This window comes from Medicago truncatula, chromosome 3 (genome assembly GCF_003473485.1).
Source record: "Medicago truncatula cultivar Jemalong A17 chromosome 3, MtrunA17r5.0-ANR, whole genome shotgun sequence".
NCBI lineage: Eukaryota > Viridiplantae > Streptophyta > Magnoliopsida > Fabales > Fabaceae > Medicago > Medicago truncatula.
The window spans coordinates 13,712,228-13,718,982 of NC_053044.1; positions in this window are offsets into that span (position 1 = coordinate 13,712,228).

Genomic DNA, 6,755 nt, shown 5'->3' on the forward strand with positions numbered 1-6,755 from the left:
CCTTAACCAACCAAAAACCTAACTCCTCCCAATTCTCACATAAACCTGTTAGAACAAAATCAGAATTCAGAACCTATAGAATTGCGGTAAACCTCACCCTTACCTTAGAATTGCAGAATAAACACAGCAGAAAATGGTTCCTAAGCTCCTCTCCCTTGCACTAGTTTTTCTCCCAAAACTTGACTGTTTTCACGTAAAACGTTTTTCTCTGTTTTTCTTTCCTTAACTCCCAAAGTGTAACTCCCCTAATTAGCAATTAACTCCCACTAACTTTACTAATTATTTCATAACCCCCAAATTCTAATTAATCATATTTTTCACTTATTCTTATTATTTAATAAAATAATCATAATATATATATATAAACACACCACATAACTCACCAAAACCAAATAAATAACATCACACACTTAAAAATAATTAAATAAAAATTAGAGTGTTACAAGCTTGAAATCCTGTTTTCCCGCATTGAATGCTTGAGTTCGATGCGATTGCACTCTCAGCCTTGCTCTGTCGAACTTCTGACTATGCGCGCTAGGCTTGCCATCTTGTCGAAATCCTCAAATTGAAATGAGAAAGCCTTCAATTCCTGCAAAGTTAAAGGTCAACCAAATGTTGACTATATTAAATGAGCCTGTCGAAATTACAAGCTAACAATTTCATTCTTTAAATTCATGTAAATTCTAACTTATTGCTATTGTGTTACTTTAGGACAAGCAACGGTTTAAGTTTAGGGTTGTGATGACGGAGAATCAAATGATATTTTTTTCTATGTTTTTAGTAATTTTCTTTGTATTTGAAGACAAGTAAGTAGAGAGATAGAAGAGTTGTCAATGGTTTGAGGAACATATGGTATTGTTTTCACTTGAATCATTGTAATTCACTTTTATCCTAGATCATGCAACTTCATATGTGTTTTTAGTGTTTTGTAGTGAGAAATCATGTAAATCAAGACATCTTATGAAGGATCAAGGATATGAAGATTAAATTAAATGGTTCTTAGAAGAATTTTCAAGACAATACGATCTAAAGAAATTCATTTCATGTTCCAAGGAGTTTCCAAATGGAAGAACAATTGAAAACGTGAGAAAAAAAGCAAGAATTCACACATCTAAGGCTGCCTCGGCCGCCAATAGCGCCTATCCATGCGCCATTAACTCCTGAGGTTGTGTTACTGCTGCCCTTGGTCCCATTAGCTCCGCTACATACGCCATTAGCTCCCAGCTGCAGGTATTTTTTGCCTGCAGCTTATTTTCTAAGTTGGATCAGTGAAAAAAGCCATGTTTCCTTCTCCAAAATCCTACCCAATCATTTTCTATAAATAGAGACCCTTGCACTCATTATTATTGATTGAGGACACTGACAGTTCAAGGCAAGGGTCAAGTATCATAGCTTCAAGGCATGATTTTTTCCTTCTCTTGTTCTCTATAGGGTATGGTTTTCTATTGTTTTGATATGATGTATGTTTCCATGAGATATTAATGTCTTGACCAGGGTTCCAAGATGAACCCTTTCTTATTAGCTGGATTCAATTAATAAAGTTTTCATTTAGTTATTCTTTTTTTTTTTGTGTCCAATTTAATTTGTACTAGTCTGTTTTTAATGGTTTTTCAATTTAGAATCCGTATCGGGAATCTCGAAAATTGATCTGTAGAAGATTAGTAGGACCGACAACATGAAGTTCTTTTTCTCTGTTCATGGAAGTACTAATTGCTTATTTTTTCATTATTGTTAATGAAATTTAAGTTTATAATCCAGGGTTTTCTCTTCTCTTCGTTTGGGAATGCCACAATTTTCATTAGCTTAACTTGTAGCACATGTTTTTTTTTTTTAAGATTTAATTGAGTTTAGAAACTAGTTTTTTAAATCTAAAGTAGACACCACATAATTTTTGTTTTACTGATTTAATTATGATTTCAATAATATTGGCTTTTCATATGTCTGTCGTTTCAATCTTTTGCAAACAAGGTTAGGGTTCATAAACTAATTCTTGCACTTTAATCAAATTGTTAAATATTTCTTTTTCTCAAATGTCTTTAATTCATTAGAGACCCTTGGGGTATTAGGGTTGTACATCTCATGAAGTGTAATTCCTATAGGTGACAATTTAGGAGTCACACGAGATGTTGCCGTCAAAGGACATATTCATGGCTTTCATAATTGACTTATCGAGGTTATGGTGTAATCCGAAATATATAGGAATATTCTTTCTATAGTAAATCATTATTTATGTAATTCTTAGGTCTTAATTTATAGGTACTTTGAATTAATCCAACAAATAATGAAGATGGGATTCAAGGATTCCCTAATCACCGTTACACATCTGAATTACAAAAACTTAATCTCACATTGGGTAGAAAAATTAAACAATTCAAACCTATTTTACATCTCTTTTCTACTTTATTACTCGCTACGATTTAATGCACTTGTCAGTTTCGTCCATTAGCAATCAGAGTCTGAAGATGCTCTGAAGACTCAATTAGCACCATTCAACAGTTGATGATGGACCTAGCCTCTAAATAGACTTGGGAACCGTTTTGTTTTTTATTTTATGAACTTTTAATATCTTATATTTATTTTCTCAACATCTTTTAGTACAAGAAGTTATTTTTGTTGATGACGGAAAAGAGAGTAATTTTAGTATTTAATTATCTGCTCACATTGCGTAATAATCTATACTTGCATAACATAATACTATGAATTTACATAACTTTTATACTTCTTATTATTATTTGTCTTAGTTAACCTGGTTTAGACTCGAAGAGAGCTTACAAGCATCGTCTCTTGTTGAGTTAAGTTAATTAACAAGGACAATTGTTCTTTTAAATACATAAGTTTGTCAATATCAAAAAGAGGCGATTGTTAAATCCAGATGGGTTTTAGAAGAATGTATCTAAGGTTTTATCCCACCATTTTAATTACAACATCTTCAAATAAACTCGACCATGAATGCATGAATGTCAAGTGGTTACTCATCAATACAACTCATTTAATGACTCGACATTACAAATCTTTAAATAAATCATCATTAAATAACACATTGTCAAATATTTTATCATTCACCCATCGTCAAATAACACATCAGTTACACATCATCAAATAAATCATCAATACACATCATCAATAATCAAATAGCACAACAAAAAAAAAACCATCGGTGAATATATGTGAAGTTCTGGCTGACTGGCAACAGAATGTTCTATGCGATGTTCCAACACCAGGCACAGATACTAGATGTTGAATGAGATGTTTAAAACATCGTGCTAGCAGTAAACATAAACAAAACAACAAAATAAAAGACAAGAAAGTAAAAAACACAGAGAGTTTGTTAACCCGGTTCGGTGCAACGTCACCTACTCTGGGGGCTACCAAGCCAGGAGGAAATCCGCTAGTGTACTCCTTATTCTCTAGCTCTCAGCAAACTCCTCGTTTACACTAAAGACCTAGGATCTACCCGTTTTAACTTCAACCTAGGAACTCCTAGATCTGAGATTTCATCTCACTCCCTAGAACCAATCACAGCCCCTGTGATCATCAGGTTACAAACACAAACAAATCAGATGAAGTTACCTTCAAACAAACTACCTAACACCGTGCTTCACAGCTTTGGTGTAGTACACAAACTACCTATCTCCGTGCTTCACAGCTTTGGAGTAGTGAGAAAATTACAACTGAATGTAACACAGTCCTTAACATGTATCAAGGTGATACAAGAAAGGCTCACAATTAACAATGACTCAAAACCCTAAAAAGGCACTAATCTTCAATGACGGCTTCGGTGAATGAATTAGGTCTTGTAGTCTTGTATATATACTGTAGCAATATGGGTTATAAAATCTTATTGGGCTTCAGAACAAAAGTAGATCCAAAAGCTGATCCACGTAACAAATATGGAAACTCCTAAAAAGTAGGAACATCTTTTGGAACAATCCAAATACATCCAAAGTTTCCTAAATTGTTGTCACAACTTTAGGAAATAACAAACCAACTGATTATGTACCAAAAAGCACGCAACTTGGCCTACAAGAAATAAGGCGTGGTTTCCTTAAAAAGATAAAGCGTGCATAAATCTTGGCACAACTTCAGGGCACACTGAACTGTGCTAGGATGATGGAACATCGTATCCAACATCACACATGAATATTTATTTTAGCAAAAGTGAAACCAAAGCACAAATATCTAACAATCTCCCACTTTGACAAATTTTTGGCTAAAACAAACTGAGGCCAATCCCAACAAAGACGAGAGTTAACACACATCCATTTCTTCAATCAACACAAGAAAATAACCATGAAGAATGGAACACATCTTGCAGAACTTACTAAAGAGATACCGCAAATATAATTCTTCAGTCACTTCATAATCATTTAGACTTGAAAAAAAATAACATAACTCCCAAATTCTACTTCCATTATTTTTCACAAAAACTCTTCAAAAGGAAATACGTAGTAGATAAGAGAGAATGATGTACCACTGAAGAAACTCAGAGATGCAACAATAGAAACAATACACATCATATGCCTCACAAAAACAGAATGGGAAAAATAAATTCCCACACAAACATGCAGAATCTAATTGGATGTTCCAACATGCAATCACACATCCTATCAGAAAGGAAAAAAATAAATTTCCATACAAATAAACAACTGCAACACATCCTACCAAATAGCTTGAACACAGTCAAGAACACTTCATAGTATGACTCCCCCTCAAAGATGCAACCAACAAGTGACTACTAACACAGAACATACAAAACTCCCCCTAAATACATGTATGCATACTAATAAAGGAACACCTTCAAAAATAGGAAAACTTCAGGATAACTTCAAATGTAGAGAGAAAAATTTAGACAGATAGGATGTTTCAACATCATTTGGCACATCAATAGGCATGCATCAAAACTTCTGATTACAAACACATACAACCACCTACTTCCAGGATACAACCACCTAATTCCATGGAAAATTTCACAGGCAACAACAGAAGAACATGCATCATCAGAAGAACATAAACATACACATACTCCCGCTTTTTAGCCATAAATTCTGACAAACTACCATGCATAAGAAGTATAAATAGAAATAACAAGAACAATATATAAGATCACGACACATAGGTGCAAAAAAAATCCATAAAAGTAAGATTAAAACAAGAGAAGACTCCACACGCTTTGGTCATCACTTTCTGATCCATCCTTCTTATCACCAATAGACACAATATTACCATCCTCATGATCAGAAACCTTCTTACTTTGGGATTTTTCATTATCAGAGGCTGACTCGGCCACAAACTTTATTTGATCAGGTTGAAACAGGGATGTTGTAACATCTGACGTAACATCCGGCGCAATAGCAGTTTTACAAGCAGACGTAGAAACACTTTTATCAATAGTATTATCAACATCAGAAACATACAAACTAGACTGAACAAGGTTGCCAAACTTAGTCAAAACAGGTGGAACACTAATTGACGCAAAGTAAGTCACAGAAGAAATTATATTAGAATTTTTGGGTTTCCATTCTTTCCTAGCTTGAACACTCTTACCGCTGACCTTTTGTTGAACATGAGGCTGAGGATATTCATTCAATTTACAACAGTACGGCCTTATGTGACCATATATACCACAATGGTGACATATCCAAGGTGATTTCTTTTTGTTTTTAGAATTATGATGTTCTTCAGGATGCTTCAACATTGGCTTGCTAGTAGAAGCAACATTTGTTCCTGCAGCACCTACAAATTTGATATCTTTGTCCTGCTTTTGCTTTCTTATCAACCCATGGTCTTCTAAGGCATAGGCAAAATTCCGGTTCCGTAGTTTATGGTTTAAAGGTTCATAATCAAAACCTATTCCATTTGGTTTTTCTTTAACTTGACCTTATAAAATTTCATCTAACACATTAGAACTTTTGTTCAACATTCGAACAGATTTGGTCATGTTTTCTAATTTTGAATTTAACAAGGTGTTTTTCTCTTGTAGACTAGTGATGTTTAATATAAGTTTCTCTTTCTCTAGAGAAAAATCATTGATAGTTTTCTTCTAATTCTCTAGTTTAGAAGATAGATGAGTTACCTCATTTTGAAGATCAGAGTTAGTTGACAAAAGTTTGTTCTTTTTAGCCTGCAGTTGAGCTATGATTCTCTTCTGCTCATCTCCTTCCTTAATCACTTCTACACTATTGACATAGAGCTTTTTGAAGGATTCAAGCAATTTTTCATAGGTGACCTCTTCATCACCAGATTCTTCATCTGACTTACATCTTCCTATCAACGATGTTACATAATTGGAATATTCATCATCATTTCTATCCCTTCTTTGAGTCTCATAGTTTTTGCTGATGTCGAGTGAGATGTTTTGAACATTTGGCCTCGAGTTTTTGTCAATCATCTCCAACACTTTGTTGAATTCTTTACCAAGACGCACAAATGCATCTAAAGTACTTTCATCAGTCTTCATATCACATTGAGCAACTTCCTCATCAGTGTTGGAAATGAAAGCTATGTTTTTCTTCTTCTTTTGAGATCTATCATTGATAGCTAATTAAAAGGCTTGAAGTGACCCAATTAGTTCATCTACCTTCATGTTGCTAATTTCATTGGCTTCCTCAATGGTCGTTACTTTCATGTCAAATCTCTTTGGTAAAGATCTGAGGATTTTTCTAACGAGCTTTTGATCATAAATTTTCTCTCCAAGTGAGTCAAACGAGTTAGCAATGTCAAGAATGTTCATGTAATAATCTTGTATGTTCTCATCC